This window comes from Eriocheir sinensis, unplaced genomic scaffold, assembly GCF_024679095.1.
Source record: "Eriocheir sinensis breed Jianghai 21 unplaced genomic scaffold, ASM2467909v1 Scaffold350, whole genome shotgun sequence".
Lineage (NCBI taxonomy): Eukaryota > Metazoa > Arthropoda > Malacostraca > Decapoda > Varunidae > Eriocheir > Eriocheir sinensis.
Window position 1 is genome coordinate 347,408 of NW_026111666.1, and position 18,793 is coordinate 366,200.

Below are 18,793 nucleotides of genomic sequence, written 5' to 3' on the forward strand. Positions count from 1 at the left end.
GAAAAAGAAGTGATCCGCCTCTCTTTTTGGAAGAAAAAAAAAGTAAAGCAATATCCGTCTCAAAATCATGAAAAAATATTTATTTTGTAGATACGATGTATCTTATCTTCCTATATCATTTTCAGCAAATATTTAGTCGTATGTTTTCCTTTATAGAAACATTACGAAATAGACTGCCATTTCATCAAGATAACACAAATGATGCAGAGCCATTGAAAGAATGTCTTTGAAGGCCAATATTTTCGTTATCTTTTTCATCATTCATATATATTATATTACCATAATAATGAAATATACATGACCTCGAAAACATGACCGAATATATTATTACCAATGTTATCAATATTATGATCGCATTCTTTCCCATTATCTTCATCGGAAACATTAGCATTACTGCCTCGTTGTCACAAATACTTTCCTCATCATTTCTTTTTATAAACTAATAATTACAAAATATTTATCGTGGAGCAATAGTGTTGGACATGCTGGTACTTCCTCCCCTGATACTTATGGAGGTATTTCGAATACTTTATACTGATTTAGTTATCACACACTATATAATAAGTTATTAAGAATGATTGTCTATCTATCTATCTATCTATATATCTATATCTATCTATCTATCTATCTATCTATATCTATCTATCTATCTATCTATCTATCTATCTATCTATCTATCTATCTATCTATCTATCTATCTATCTATCTATCTATATATATATATATATATCTATCTATATCTCTATATATATATATATATACATATATATATATATATATATATATATATATATATATATATATATATATATATATATATATATATATATATATATATATATATATATATATATATATATATATATATATATATATATATATATATATATATATATATATATATATATATATATATATATATATATATATATATATATATATATATATATATATATATATATATATATATATATATATATATATATATATATATATATATATATATATATATATATATATATATATATATATATATATATATATATATATATATATATATATATATATATCTATCTATATATATATATATATATATATATATATGACTGGAGTAGGTAGGAAGACACCTACCGAACAGGCGCAAGCCACTCCCGGTTAACATAAGAACATAAGAACATAGGAGTCTGCAAGAGGCCGGTAAGCCTATACAAGGCAGCTCCTTTGAACCTAAGCTCCCGTGTATCTAACCCCACTTAATATCGCTGTCCATGAATTTATCTAATCTATTTTTGAATGTGACAATTATATTGGCACTCACCACATGACTGCTAAGCCTATTCCACTCATCCACCACCCTGTTAGTAAACCAATTTTTGCCTATGTCCCTGTTGAATCTAAATTTATCCAGTTTAAACCCATTACTTCGTGTCCTACCCGGTTCTCTTACCAACAAAACCTCCCTTATTAAAGCCCTTCATCCATTTATAAACCTCGATCATGTCTCCACGCACCCTTCGCCTTTCTAGAGAATGCAAGTTTAATTGTTTGAGGCTTTCCTCGTATGGCAAGTTTCTCAAACCCTGAATCATCTTAGTCATCCTCCTCTGCACCGATTCTAACATTATGATATCCATTCTATAGTAAGGTGACCAGAATTGAACCGCATAGTCAAGATGAAGTCTAACTAATGCTAAATATAGTTTGAGGAAGACTTCGGCGTTTCTGTTGCTTACGTTCCTTGTAATAAATCCCAGTACCATATTTGCTCGATTTCTAGCTTGAATGCATTGTGCCCTTGGACGGAGATCAAAGTTCACTAAGACCCCTAAATCCCTCTCGCACCCAGAGCTGCTTATGAGAGTGTCATTTATGCAATAGTTATGTGAGGGGTTGTTCCTACCTACACTCAGAATACTGCACTTCCCTACATTGAACTCCATCTGCCATTTACCCGCCCAGTCATACAATCTGTTTAGTTCACCCTGGAGAATACTAGCGTCCTGATCCGACTAAATTGCTCTACCGATCATGGTATCATCTGCAAACTTACTGACATCACTACTAATTCCTGTATCTAAGTCATTGATATAAATAATAAACAAAAGTGGACCTAATACCGAACCTTGTGGGATCCCACTCGTAACACATCCCCAATCAGATCATTTACCATTGATTTGCACTCTTTGCTTCCTATTGCTAAGCCACGCCGTGACCCAATTCAAAACTTTACCCTCTACTCCGTGAGCCTGTAATTTAAGCAACAGTCGTTGGTGAGGAGCTTTGTCAAACGCTTTACTAAAATCAAGATAGATTACATCATAATTTTCTTATCTGTCTACCGCCTCAAATACTTTATTGTAGAAGGACAATAGATTGGTGAAGCATGACCTACCTTTTGTGAACCCATGCTGCGAGTCGTGAATTAAGCTATGTTTCCCTAGATGCTCCCGAATGTTTCTGGCTATTATGAACTCCAGCATCTTGCCTATAACCGATGTTAAGCTAATTGGGCGATAGTTTGAAGCAGCTGACCTGTCCCCCTTTTTGAAAATCGGCGTCACATTAGCTACTTTCCATCGGCTGGGCACATCACCAGTATTTACCGACATCTTAAAGATGTCGGTTTGTGGGTCACTGAGTACATCACCTAATTCCTTTAATACCCTCGGAAATATCTCGTCAGCTTATCTATCTCATCCTGAACTACTTGCCTGGTAATGATTATATCCCTCAATTTATCGCCATCCTCGCCCTCGTACACCTGAACCCTTTCCGGAATAGTCGTTCGATCCTCTTGTGTGAATACTGAAAGGAAGTAGTCGTTCAACAATGTGCTCATGTTTTCGTAATTTTCTACTAGCTCGCCTGTGTTTGTTTTCAGTGGTCCGATTTTCTCCCGTGTTTTTGTTCTATACATCTGAAAGAAGCCCTTAGGATTACTTTTCGCCTCATTTGCTACTTTGATCTCATAGTTCCTTTTTGCTATCCTGGTGTTTTTCTTCACTAATCTAGATAGTTCGACATACCTGCCCCTGAGATGTGTTTCACCATTCTTTATTTTCTGATAAATTCCCTTCTTTAACCCTATCTCGTGTTTTAGTCCACGAGTCATCCACTTAGGGTCATTGTTTTCTTTTCAAAGTGTTCGATGTGGTATATGCTGTCTTTGCCCCTCTACAATTACTCTAATTAAATTATTGTAAGACATTTCTACCTGGTTCTCCTGGCTCTCCAATCCGCAGTTTTGGCCCTCATGAATCCCTAAATTATCCCAGTTTACCCCTTCAACGACATCACTTGTTGTCGTGCCCACGACCTTGACTCTTCTGAATTTTCCACCATTTGGTAAAGACCGCATTGTCATTCTATTACTAAATACGTCTGTGCTGTTTATCTTTCACCTAACTCTACTAACTATGTAAAATTCTTTGACTACTTGAACTCTAAAGTGGAGCACATTTTGACCCACTCTCCCTTCGCTGAAATCTCCATCCTGGGAGATTTCAATGTTCACCACCAGCTTTGGCTTTCATCCTCTTTCACTGACCAGCCTTGTGAACAGACCTACAACTTTGCTCTCCTCAATGACCTAGAGCAGTTGGTTCAGCACCCTACACGTATTCCCGACCGTCTTGGAGACCGGCCCAACATACTAGACCTCTTCCTTACCTCAACCCTTCTGCTTAATCTGTCAAACTGTTCTCTCCGTTGGGCTCCTCCGATCACAACCTTATTTCTGTATCCTGTCCTATCGCTCCTGTACATCCTCTGGACCCACCGAAGAGGCGATGCTTCTGGCATTTTGCTTCACCTCGGTGGGACGAATTGAGGATGTACTTTTCCGATTTCCCGTGGAATGATTACTGTTTTCAGGAGCGAGACCCCTCTGTGTGTGCCCAGCGCATCACAGAGGTGATTGTCTCCGGAATGGAGACATACATTCCATGTAGTTTCTCTACTCCTCATGCTAAAAAGCCTTTGTTTAATCACGCTTGTTCTCGTGCTGTCAAAGATAGAGAGGCAGCTCACAAAAGGTACCAGAGCCTTCGAACTCCCGCTAACCATAATCTTTTCATTTCTGCTTGGAATCGTGCCAAATCTATTGTCCGACTCACCAAAAACTCCTATATTGATAAAAAATGCCTAAATCTTTTTTTTCTGATTCTCCCCGGGACTTCTGGTATCTAGCCAAAAACATATCCAATTTCACTTTTTCATCTTTCCCTCCTCTCCTTAGTCCTGACGGCAGCACGGCCGTCTCATTTATCTCTAAGGCTGAACTCTTCTCTTAAACTTTCTCTAAAAACTCCATTCTTGATGATTCTGGGCATATTCCTCCTACTCATCCCCGCGCTAACTCCTTTATGCCTGTTATTAAGATTCCAAAGAATGATGTTTTCTATGCCCTCTCGGGCCTCAATCCTCAGAAGGCTTATGGACCTGATGGAGTGTCTCCTATTGTCCTTAAAAACTGTGCTTCCGTGCTGTCACCCTGCCTGGTCAAACTATTGCCTCTGCCTGTCAATATCTACCTTTCCTTCTTGCTGGAAGTATGCCTTCATACAGCGTGTGCCTAAGAAGGGTGACCGTTCCAATCCCTCAAACTACCATCCTATAGCTTTACTTTCTTGTCTATCTAAAGCTTTTGAATCAATCCTTAACCGGAAGATTCAAAAGCACCTTTCCACTTCTGATCTTCTATCTGATCCCCAGTATGGGTTCCGCAAGGGGCTTTCTACTGGTGATCTCTTTGCCTTCTTAACTGACTCTTGGTCATCCTTTCTTAACCGTTTCGGTGAAACCTTTGCTATTGTGCTGGACATATCAAAAGCCTTTGATAGGGTCTGTCACAAATCTTTGCTTTCCAAACTACCCTCCTACCGTTTCTACTCTTTTTTCTGCACTTTTATCTAAAGTTTCCTCTCTGACCGTTATATTTCTGCTGTGGTAGACGGTCACTGTTCTTCCCCTAAACCTGTTAATAATGGTGTTCCGCAGGGTTCTGTCCCATCTCCCACTCTCTTTCTGTTCATTGATCTTTCCAAAAAGTACTGTCCTATCCATTCTTACCCCGATGACTCTACTCTGCATTACTCAACTTCTTTTAATGGAAGACCTACCCAATAGGAACTAAACGATCCCAGGCTGGAGGCAGAAGAACGGTTAGCCTCAATCATCTCTTCTCTCACTAAATCAGCTTCATCGACGCTGGGCGTTCTGTACCGTCTCCGCCAGTTCTTCTCCCCCGCATAGCTGCTCTTCATTTACAGGGGCCTTGTCCGCCCCCGTATGGAGTATGCATCCCACGTTTGGGGGGACTCCACTCACACAGCTCTCTTGGACAGAGTGGAATCTAACGGCCCCATTCCCCATTCCCTACCCGTCCCCATCCCCATACGAGGGACTGGGGTATGGACAAGCCGCCCCGTCACCTTCCCATCTCCGGGACAGATATGAGGGACCAATCCGCACGTCATAATAATGTTGGCAGCACTTTCAAACCAATAATTACAGAAAACGAAATAAATAATGCATTTTTTACACACCATTGTGTTCATATAATTATATATCATAAAACAAAACAAGAGCGTTGTTGATCTACAAGTAAATAACAAGTAACGCGGGTAAGTTAATTTATGAGACAGGTTGGTATCCATGACTCGTCACACACACACCTGGGCGGCCACAACGGGGTTGCCAGGTCGTGTCATTTATGGCATTTTTTCTTAAATCAAGGTGGTCGCCAAGAAATGCTATTTTTTATGGTATATGTTAAGTATTTCCATAATAATGCCAAATTTAGTCATCAATCTGCCGTCTTTTGCCATTCTTGGGGACAATTATAAATGAATTTTCAGGAATAACTGTACGGTTACAATGAAATGGAAACACCAGAGTCTTTACAAACTAAAAAATATATATTAACTTTAGCAAAGTTTGCGATATAATATCAGCCATACAAATTTTCTGATGCTTTTCAATATATGTCCTTCTATAATAACAAATAGAACACTATTTACTCATGAAATATACGAAGGAAAAGCCGAAGATGTCCTGCTCCCTACCCCGCGGAGTCAACACTTTTCCCATCCCATCCGCACCCTCACGGAGTTGCGTAAAGCAACCACATGGGGACGCTTTACACTACGGTTTATGGCCACGGGTAAGGGATGGGGATGGGATGGGAATGGGGAAGTCTAACACTATGGCCGTAAGGCTCTTCGTCTCATCAGTTCTCCTCTTCTTACTGATAGTCTTCTACCTCTTAAATTTCTCCGTCATGTTGCCTCTCTTTCTATCTTCTGTCGATATTTTGATGCTGACTGCTCTTTTGAACTTGCCATAAACGACTTTCTACTCAAGCTCATCCCTTTCCTGTCCAAATCCCTTACGCAGAAGTTAACTAGTAACTTCACTTTTTCATCCCTCACGCTGGTAAACTCTGGAACAATTTTCCTTCATCTGTATTTCCTCCTGCCTATGACTTGAACTCTTTCAAGAGGAGGGTATCAGAACATCTCTCCTCCTGAAGGAGCAGTGACTAGCGGGCTTTTTTATATATTTGTTTCTTTTTTTTATGCCCTTGAACTGACTCCCTTGCTGTAATATATATATATATATATATATATATATATATATATATATATATATATATATATATATATATATATATATATATATATATATATATACACACACACACACACACACACCCACACACAAACACACACACACACACACACACACACATATATATATATATATAGATATATATATATATATATATATATATATATAGATATATATATATATATATATATATATATATATATATATATATATATATATATATATATATATATATATATATATATATATATATATATATATATATATATATATATATATATATATATATATATACACACACACACACACACACAACATATATATATATATATATATATATATATATATATATATATATATATATATATATATATATATATATATATATAAGCATGTAAGGAGCACACACACACTGTGGGTCTCCTAAAGCAGCTTCTGTAATCCTAACCTTACCTTATCTCACTATCCATGAATTTATCCAACCTCTTCTTGTAAGTATCTATGGTCTCGGCACCCACAACATGGCTGCCAAGCCTGTTCCATTTATCCACCACTTTATTGGTACACCAATATTTGCCTGTGCCTGTGTTGGATCTGAATTTATCTAACTTAAAACCATTGGTTCGTGTCCTACCTGGCTCTTTTACAACCAAAACCCTATTTACATCCCCTTTATTAAAGCCCTTCATCCATTTATAGACTTCAATCAGGTCTCCTCGCAACCTTTGCCTTTCTAGAGAGTGTTGATTCAAATGCTTCAGTCTCTCTCCTCATAAAGCAAGTTTCTCACCCCCTGAATCATCTTTGTCATCCTTCTCTATACAGATTTTAACATCTTGATATACATTCTATAGTAGGGTGACCAGAACTGAACCGCATAATTGAGATAGGTCTAACTACTGCTAAGTAAAGTTTGAGGATATCTTCAGCGCTCCTATTGCCTACGCTTCTCGATATGAAACCCAGTACCGTGTTGGCATGGTTTGTAGCCTGAATGCCTTGAGCGCTAGGAAGAAGGTCAGCGCTCACTAAGACTCCTAAGTCTCTCTCGCATCCAGACCTGCTTAGGGGAATGTCATTTAAGGAGTAATTGTGTGAGGGGTTATTCATGCCTACACTCAGAATACTACACTTCGCGACATTACACTTCCACTTCCTCTCCCAATCATATAGTCTGTCAAGCTCATCCTGGAGAACGTTAGCGTCCTAGTCTGACTGGATTACTCTACATATCTTGGTATCATCTGCGAACTTACTGACATCACTACTAATTCCTGTGTCCAAATCATTGATGTAAATAATAAAGAGCAGTGGACCCAGCACCGACCCCTATGGGACTCCACTCGTAACACTGCCCCATTCAGATTTTTTACCATTGATTTGCACTCCGCTTCATACCACTAAGCCAACCCCTAATCCTGTTCAAAACTTTTCCATCTACGCCGTGAGGCTGTAATTTTAGTAATAGCCGGTGATGGAGGACTTTGTCGAACGCTTTACTGAAATCTAGATATAGTATGTCATAGTTTTCATCTCTGTCAACCGCCTCGATTACTTTAGTGAAGAAGGACAACAGGTTAGTAAGGCAAGACCTACCCTTCGTGAACCCATGCTGTGGGTCATGAATTAAACTATGCCTCTCTAGATGGTCCCGAATGCTCCCGGCTATAATTGACTCCATCTTGCCAACAAATGATGTTAAGCTAATTGGGTGATAATTTGAGGTGGCTGACTTGTCTCCCATTTTGAAAATCGGCGCCACATTAGCTACTTTCCGTTGGTTGGGCACATACCCAGAATTTACCGACATCATAAAGATATCGGTAAGTGGGCCATTGAGGACCTCATTGCATTCCTTCAAAACCCGTGGGAATATATCGTCTGGGCCCGGGGATTTGTTTTTCTTATACCTACAATCTCATCATGGACAACCTGCCTAGTGATGATCATAATGGACAACGCTTCCTATCATTCGGTGAAGCTTGTCGGACTTGCTGGATTGGCTAATAAAGAAGGGAGTGCAGCCCCAAGATAAGTCATCAAAAGCACAGCTGCAAGAGTTTGACAAGAAAATGAATGTCACCACGACGTACGTAATCGATAAGATTGCGGAAGAGGCAGGGCATCGGGTTTTTAGGTTACCGCCATATCACTGCTGGTATAACCCGATTGAGTTCAATTGGGCTCAAGCGAAGACATATATTGGCAAGAAGAACACGTTTAATTTAAAATGGCTAATCTTAAAATTCTTGTAACAGAAGCTCTGAGTCTTATCACACCTCAAACTTGGATGGAAGCAGTGCGACATGCTGAAAAAATACAGGGTGAAGATGACCAACAAGACATAGCAGCTGAAAATTTCGTCGAGTCATTTGTAATCAACATCACAGAATGTTCTGATGAGGAAGATGATGATTAAACAACAGAGAGGATTAGGCCTACGGGGGACACCTCTAAAAAAAACTCAACCCCATAGAGTGACAGGTGTACTCCATCCTTGGCATACAAGGTGCGTTTATCATAGAAGAGGTCCCATTTGACAATGCAAAGCCAACCATTACGATTATAGTGAGTCGCCAGCCTGATGTTTACTGCTAAGGCCCTGGAAACCATCCCTCACCTACCCCCCCCCCCCCTTGACAAAACACCACAAACGGCCGATACACCACTCAAGTCTCTCACTTCAACGAACGATTTCCTTAAACGCCTAAAGAGCTTTTCGCTTCCCACTCTACCGATATCATTGCCACCGAAACTGCAGAAGACGATAGCTTGAGTACTTTCCCCTGCTAAAATATCCTCAATCCTGTCAGAAACGTGCTGCATACCTGCCCCGGGAAAGGAAACTCCCCTTATCCCCTGACTTGACTGTCTCCCACCACTAAAACTCTTAGGAACGGCGCCAGGAGATGGAAGGGGAGCTGAAACAGAAGGAAAGGGCGGGGAGAGGGAGGGAGGGCTGGCAACATGGTGGAACTGTGTGGAACAGGGAAGAGGGTAAGTCAGGAGGAGGGTAGTGGCTGTAGCTGCGGAAGATATAAAGAAGAAGAATGAGGAGGAGGAGGAGGAGGAGGTGATGGTGGTGGAGGAGGAGGAGGTGGAGGAGGAGAGGGAGGAGGAGGACCAGGAGGAAGAAGATGAGGGAGAAGAGGAAGGGATAGGGGCCAAGGGAGAATGAGAAGAAAAATAAGTGGGTGAGGGCGAGGCAGAGGAGGTCGAAGAGGAAAAGGAGTACAAAAAAGTACAAAGGAAAAGCAAACAGCAACATACCTCTTGGTCCTAACTAGGCTGTTTGTTGTTGCTACCATCTACTCTAATCTACGAGTCAGAGACACAGGACAGCAAAGGTGAAGGCTCCTCCCCTCCCACCAGTCCCTCCAGCCGAGGCTGGCACGAAAAGGAAGAATACCATGTACTATAGAAAAACTACAATGGAATTTTACATGAACAGAAGGAAGATCATACACGACAACTAACCTAACACTACTTTCTGTTAGACGGGAACAAAATAGCGGATGTTCGGGTTAGCTTCTAAATAGTTGTCTAGTCGTTTTTTGAACGTGCAAATAGTTTCGCTTTCGACGACGTTTTGAGGCAAACCATTCCATACATTGATGACACGGTTGAAGAAGAAGTGTTTTGTTTCTTTTGAGTTGAAACGCTTTCTTTTTGCATTTGATTGAGAGATTAAAGTAATCATGAACATTAACGTTATCGAATCCCTTGAAAATTTTAAACACTGCTATAAGGTCACCTCTTGGCCTGCGCTTTGGTAAGCTGAATAAGTTCAGTTCTTTAAGTTTGTCTTCGTACGGTTTGATTCGCCGTCTCGGGATCATTATAGTAGCTCGACGCTGCACCCTCTCGAGTTTATCTGTATATTTTCTGTAATAGGGAGACCAAAACTGAACGCAATACATAAGATGTGGGCGAACTAACGAATTGTAGTGTGTCAATATTACTTTTTTTCTGATTTGTGTTCAAATGTACGACCAATAAATCCGATCAGTTTGTTGGCAGTTTTTACTACTTCTGTGCAATGTTGACTCTAAGATCGTTCGAAATTATTACTCCAAGATCTTTTTCTTTGCTGGCTTCAGAAAGTCGCACTCCGGTAATTTAATAATGAATACGATCGTTGTTGATTTCGATATGCATAACCTTGCACTTTTCAATATTGAAATTCATTTGCCATGTTCGTACCCAACTTATTAAACGTTCGACATCAGCTTGGAAGTGTTCTTTATCCGTTGTCGTAGTGACTCTGCTGGTTATTTTTGTGTCGTCGGCAAATTTCGATATTTTACACGATAGCCCCTCGTCAGTGTCATTTAAGTACACTAAAAACAGGACAGGTCCCAACACCGACCCCTGTGGAACACCGCTTTTGACATCTCGCCAGTCAGATGATTTACCATTCATAACAACTCTCTGTTTACGGTCGGAAAGCCAGTCTTTGAGCCACTTATGAATATTACCAATTAAACCGTGAGCTTGCAATTTACAAAGGAGGCGGTTGTAAGGGACTTTGTCAAATGCTTTCTGAAAGTCCAAATATATAATGTCTACTGATTGACTTTCATCGTATACATTAAAGATGTAGTTCAAGAAATCGAGAAGGTTTTGTCAAACAGAAACGTTTGTTTCGAAAACCATGTTGCGAATCCTTAATTGGTAGGTTATTTAAAAAAAAAAAATTACCATTTTTCCACGAATGATCGTCTCCAACATTTTGCACACGATTGACGTTAGACTGATCGGTCGATAATTACCTGGTTGAGACTTGTCGCCTTTTTTAAAGATAGGAGTTACGTTAGCGAGTTTCCATTCTAGTGGTACATTTCCTGTGTTTAGTGACTTTGAGAATATGCTCAAGAGGGGCTTGCGGGGATATTTTATCGGGGCCGGGCGTTTTGTTTACTTTAATATTATCGATAGCTTGTACTATATCACTTTCTACAATGTCGCTAATACTACTCAAGGATGTGTCATCAATATATCTAGGGGCTTCCGGTTGCCTTTCGGATAAGATTTCTTCTGTAAAAACGGAGGCATAAAAATCATTCAATATGTCAGCGATTTCTTTATCATCATTCGTGGATTCGCCATTTACAGTTGCTATTGGGCCATTACTGGGGGTGAGAACTTTTTTATTTCTTACGTAGGCAAAAACTTCTTTAGGATTTGTTTTGCTGGCGTTTGCAATATGAAGCTCTAGGTTCCTTTATTGAGATGTCTGATTCTTTTTGTTTCTCGGCGTAATCTTTGAAATTCAAGTTTATCTGTTTCATTATTTGTAGTCAAGTATTTGCGACGCGCTCGATTTTTATTCTCAATTTGTCGTTTGAGTTGATTGTTCCACCACTTAGGCTTCCAGTTGGCTGTAGGTCGTCTTTTACGGAAAGGTCCTCATAAATTCACGGCTCAACTTAAAGTTTCTGTGAATGTTTCCAAAGCTTTATTTGTATCTGAGGCTGCAGAAATTTCCCTCTATCTGCATTCGCTAGTAAATTTCTTAGTTTGTCAAAATCCGCACGTCCTTAATCAGGTATTCTTTCTTCACTCGTTTTCATGTCCTCTTTGATTTTTATTTTAAACGAAATCATTCGAAGATCGCTGTCGCTGAATTCTGTACCAACATTGAGATCATTAACTAGGCTTTCTTTAGTTGTGAGAACTAGATCGAGGTTGTAATTTTCGCGAGTTGGTTTATGCACATGCTGATAAAGCTCACTTTCTAATAAGTTACTGTATAGATCATGACCTGAGTGTATATTTAACGCGTCTCCCCAACTCTTTACTGGTAAGTTAAAGTCTCCCATAATTGCAGCTTTAAATTGATTGCATATGTTAGAAATTTGTTCGAACATTTTTCTGTCTATTTCCATTGCTTGGTTTGGAGGTCTATAAACAATGCCAACAACTAATTTACTTGCACGGTTTTTAATTTCTACGAAAACGGTGCCTATATTATTTATTCTTTCTGTAGGATAGTCGAGTCTACGCTGTTACGTGTAAGGAGACGATGAACGTTAGTTAGTGCCTAAGTAGCAACTCTTAGTTTGCCGCGTCGCCTCGGGCACGCCAGTGGGCCGTAGGGATGGGCAGGTCCCGTTAATTTTAGTACCATGAGTACCGTTACCTAAGACTCAGGTACCGTTAGTACCGGTGCCAGTACTGGTACCCCCGATTGTTTTTTATCTTAATGACGAGAGAGAGAGAGAGAGAGAGAGAGAGAGAGAGAGAGAGAGAGAGAGAGAGAGAGAGAGAGAGAGAGAGAGAGAGAGAGAGAGAGAGAGAGAGAGAATATCCATATCACAGAGATATCCACTCAGGCACTCCGTCTCAGCCTCACGCGTGTGAGGAAGAAAGGAGGGATACCATGAGCAACTGGCTAGTATTGATACCAGTACTGAGCAGTCTGGTACAGGTACCATACCGTATAGCTGGTACCGTTATTACCGGTACTGGTACCGGTACCTGCCCACCCCTAGTGGGCCGGGCGTCTCCCCTCTGTAAGGACACACCTACTGTGCTGCCTTTGTTGACTCTCTCCAAGTAAAGGACCTACAGTTGTTCCTCGTGTCTGTACCCTTCCCCACACTTGCAAGGACCCAGGCGACGAGACAAGCATAGACATGGCGCAGTGGACGGAGTGGAAGTGACAGAGGAGACAAACTACGAGGGAGACGCCTTGATCCTGTGGAGTCACTGTCGAGACCGAGGAGCCCCTGCGACGACATCAGTGCAGTGACCGAGTGCTGTGTTCAGTGTCGTGGTGTGTTCAGTGCAGTACGTTATTTAGGGGACTGCTCATCTACTAGGGAGGGAGGAAGTTTGAGCGCATTGGGCGTTACGGAGCGCGGCGTAGTACATACCCACTCGCAACAGAGTCTGGGCAGACACTGCCGTGTGCCCAGTGTTGCCACCTCGAAAAAAAAAATTGTACCGCATGTTGCACTGAAAAAGTACCATTCGTACCACTAAATTTTAAAAATGTACCACAAAATGTACCACCTTCTATTTAATGAAATTATAATGGTTGATAAGGTAATATACAGACAAATCCTTGGTAATCAATGCGAGAAGGGAATACATCCATTGTTTACTTCAATTTAGTTGATATTAATGAGTTAATTGTAAGTTTAATGTTGTATAAAAATACACTAAAGGAGATGGGAGGTGCCTGCCAGGCGCCAGTTCATCTCCCAAAATTAATAAGAATACAAAATGTACAAAGCATACAAAAGTAGAAAAAGATATATATATATATATATATATATATATATATATCTATATATATATATATATATATATATATATATATATATATATATATATATATATATGAAGGGGAGGCGGTGGCTGAATCGACAGAGTAACACCACCGCGTTCAGAAGGACGCGAGTTCAATCCCCGCCCGGTGCCACCAAGCTGGGATTTTTCAGCCGCCGCCGAGTGGCTTAAAACTACCCACATGCTGTCCAGAAGACCACCTATCAACCCGGACTCTAGATTCTAGGATTAAAGATGAGCTCCGGGAGGGCAGCATGAGCCAATGCAAGATGGCGCCACTATAAACACTCGCCTGCGCCAGAACGGGCTGGGCCGACCATCAGGACCCACCGGGAAGAAGCCTTGGGCCGATCGTCAGACCCCACCGGGAAAAAGCCTACCGGCGCTATAGGCCGCGACGTAAAAAAAAAATATATATATATATATATATATATATATATATATATATATATATATATATATATATATATATATATATATATATATATATACGGGCCATAACGAATATTCACTGCCAGCCACCAGTGATAGCAAGGAGCATTATGAAAATAGTACATTACATACTGTAAGCAACACAATGTAGAGAGTGTGACAGGAGGGGGTACACCAAAAGTTAAAATCTCTGTGCAAAATGAGGGTGCTCCCTCAGAATGCATGAAAGGGTACCAGTATGTGTAAGCCAGCTCATCAGCTCAGCCACCTCCCACCGGCCCTGTGGCCTGTATAGTGCTGTTGAAAGGCAAGCCAACATATATAATCATAGTGAGTGACCCGTGGCCTGTCTCTAAGTTTGCAAGGCTCAGGGGCAGACCCATGCACTAAATTCCGAATAATACTTGCAGTCCAGCATCAGGACATCATAATGTCTATCATCAGTGAAAATACAAAGAGTGGAGACTTGGCATATGTGTTGATATGACAAACCCATTAACATTAAAAATGGCTGAAAATCATTATTATTACCCTCTCCCCCTCCCCGTCTCGTCCCCACGGTCCCCGACTCCCGAGGCTCCCATGACTCCGTGACGGTCACTCCCGTCCGCTGTTTCGACAAAGTCACCTATGACCATAGCTGGGCGTTATCGAGATAAGTTATCGCGATACTTTATCGCTGATAACAAAATTTGGTTATCGGCCATCCGCTAATGGTGTGCTGGTACTGCTTCCATTTGTGGTTTACGTCTGGCTCATTTGTCACTTCAGTCCAGGGGTGTTGCGTAATCCACTGCCCGAACCGTCTGATTGCCGAGTCAGTCAGGGGCCTGAATGACCTGGCGGAGGATGATTGAGGCAGTGAGGTGGTGTGAGCCGGTTCCCACAGGACTGACAGGTGGCCGCTGCGTCCCATAGGGGGAGAGGCTGGGGGCGGGAGTACTGCTGGCTCAGGTCGGTCATGATGAGGTCGAGAGTAGCATGTTGGTGGGTGGGGAAATTAACGACTTGAGTGAGATTCAGGTGGTGCATCGTGTCGCTGACGTCTAGGCGGTTAAAATCCCCACAGGTGACCAACTTGGCAGAGGTGAATCTCACTCGAAGCGTGTCAGCTGTGTTGATGATGTGGTCAACCAGCAGTTGTGCAGTGGGCGCGCGGGAAGGGTGGTATGCCACACAGTAGATGATGGAGGCAGTGTGGCGAGGATGGCGGGCAGGTGTGACCCTCACACACAGTGTGTGTGTGTGTGTGTGTGTGTGTGTGTGTGTGTGTGTGTGTGTGTCTCCACCACAGCCCAGCCCAGTACGCCCAAGACCTCAGTGACGCCTGGTCAGCACAGTCAAAATTTCACAACCTCCCAGCACACGTTCAGGACGCTCTCTCCACACAGGCACTTCCGCGCTCTTCGCCTGGCTGCCGCACTCCTCGACAAGGATGAAGAGGATAATGTGCCCATAACGGACGAGGAGCTACGACGTGCTCTTGTCAGCGCTAAGGCAACAACCCCGGGCAATGACGGTATCACCTACCCTGTCCTTCGCCTACTCCTACAGGTGCCTGGGAACCCCCTCCTAAAGCTGTACAACCTTTGTTTCCACCAGGGTCACGTACCGCAAGCGTGGATCTTCAGCCTGATTGTGCCCATCCCTAAGCCTGGCACCGACAAATTCCGACCCATCTCCCTCACATCCTGCTTCAGCAAAGTCCTAGAACGAATTCTCCTTACCCGCCTCCTCTTCCGGTTACGAGACAGGCTCTCGCCCAGGCTGTATGGTTTCTTGCCACAGTGCGGCACGCACCACTGCCTCATGGAGCTGTACACCCGCCTCACCCCGAACAGCGTTGTGGCCTTCATCGATTTGAAAAGTGCCTTTGATGTCACAAATAGAGAAGTCATACTCGACCAACTAGTGGAATTTGGAGTTAAGGGACACCTTCTAAGATGGCTACGAGGATACCTACAAAACAGAACATCTCGTGTACTATTCAAGGGCGCATGCAGTTCTATCCAAGACTTCGATCTCGGTACTCCAAAAGGCGGTGTCCTTAGCCCTTTCCTATTCAATATCCTTATTCACCGCCTTCTGTCCCTACTTCCCGACGTCCCAGGCATAACGATCACCTGCTACGCTGACGACATTTGTATCCATTCAAGTTCCCCAGCAGACCTACAACGTTTACTTCACTCGTGTCATGTGTCAGCGTCCTCATGTGGTCTCCTTATTTCTCCAGAAAAGAGTACTCCTTCCACGCCTGCAAGACAACATGTGCATCCCATCATTCAAGATCTGTTGGCCCGACTGGAGCGGCGCCTGTCTCCTCTAAAGTGGCTCACCAACAATGCCGCTGGCGTGTTTATCCCTGTAGCCAAAACTATTTACATCGCATCTCTCCGATCAGTGGTCGACTATCTCTCCCTTGCTCTTTCCCAACTTACCAAAACAACATTACAGCCCATTGAAAAGTTTCAGAATAAAGCCATGCGGCTTATCTTAGGCTGTCCTACTTCCACAAGAATAGTCAACATGCAGTCTGAACTCAATCTTCCGCCATTAGTTGAAAGAATATACGCCAACGTGTCATATTTTGGAGCCAAATGCCTTAACTCTCCTCACCTCGCCCCACATTTTTATCATGTCCTTAGAGCCTCACTTCACCCTGTTGCACCAGTGCCCCAACTTCGTCCAGGCGCCCGCAACCTAATTAATACTGTCTGCTCCACCCTACGAAGACTCGACATCAATGTTCCCGTGGCTGAAGTGGATCATGGCCCACCTCCTTGGAAAATTCCTCGGCCGCGTGTGTTCTACACTCCCACCTCCAAAAGTGACCCACCACTCTTGCAAAAACAACTGGCCTTAGAAAATATCAACAAAGTGTCTTCCATGGTTCCTGCTGCAAATCATCTCTATGTCGATGAGTCCCTGCAGGCTGATGGCAGCGCGGGGTACGCCGTCTACTCTTCTGATGTGGACCCACCTACGGGAGGCTGGGTCGGCCACAGACTATGCAACTCGTCAAGTTCAACCTACTGTGAGTTACGCGGGATTCTGGAAGCCGTTCGTCTCCTACTTCAGCGGAGACTGAATGGTGTTGTCATCTGTGACTCTCAGCCCGCCCTTCTAGCCCTTTCATCTCCACAACCCACGTGCTCTGATGTAGTTCAACAAATATTACAGCAGTTAGTGTCAGCTTTTGATAACTCCCTCATCGTTACGTTCCTGTGGATTCCTTCGCATGTTGGTATTGCATCCAATGACACTGTGGACCTCATCGCGAAACATGCCTGCAGACTACCTCATCCTGATAATGCTAGACCATCTCTCCCCTGTTACAAAAAGACGATCCATAAAGCCGCTCATCTCATTACACTCCAACGTTGGGACTCAGAACGGACGCAGAGTGTTTCCATACAGCACTACGACCACTTCCGTCAATCACCTCCCAAGTATCGCCGGCATGGACTGAAGATTCGCAGGCACAATGTTATGACTGCTCGTCTTCGTCTGGGCTATCGTCCGGTGTGGCAAGTCTGTGAGGCTGGGGACGCTCCTCACTACTCCGCCTGCAAGCTGTGTGGCCTTCCCAACGCTAACCACCTCCACCACTTCTGCCTTGAGTGTCCTTCAGTCAGCGAACTGCTGCCCCAGGGTCAGTCAGTGACCGACACCTGTAAATATATCCTCACTGGCCAACACTTAGACATTGTTTTGATGCAACACCCACACTTTGGTGGGTGCTGATTACTGTAGTCATCGTAGACCGATACTTTTGGTAGTATGTGTGTTCTTTTCATAACGTTTTGAGATAACGTTTTACAACTTATTTATGCTTCTGTGTGAGCTCTTTATGCTTTTTGTGTGACCTCCAATTTAGTTGCTAAATGTAAAGAGTGCCAGACTTCATAACTGTAAAAATGATTGTCTCCCCATGGGTGTAATAAATTTATCAAATCAAATCAAATCTCTCTCTCTCTCTCTCTCTCTCTCTCTCTCTCTCTCTCTCTCTCTCTCTCTCTCTCTCTCTCTCTCTCTCTCTCTCTCTCTCTCTCTCTCTCTCTCGGGCAATTAGTTGAAAAATTTATGTAATTATCGTGGAGCCTCGCTGGAGGAGTTCGGCGCTTCGGGAACCGCCGCACGTGAAGCTCCGGATTACCTCTCTTCCTCTCTCTCCCTTTCTCTGTGTCACACACACACACACACTGACCACACAAAGAAGCAAACACACACTCACTTAAGCGCTCTCCACTCGCTCCCCGCTTTCCTGCATTGTGTCGTTCCTGTGTGTCATATATATCGTGTGTAGATAAACCTGCAAGCGCCCATCAAGCTTTCCTTCTATCCAAGTGTGTGTATGACACTCCAGCCAGATGGCTACACTGTCATCATGGAGAACATCTATATAGTGTGCAACCGTAAGGTTAGACCCAGGCAA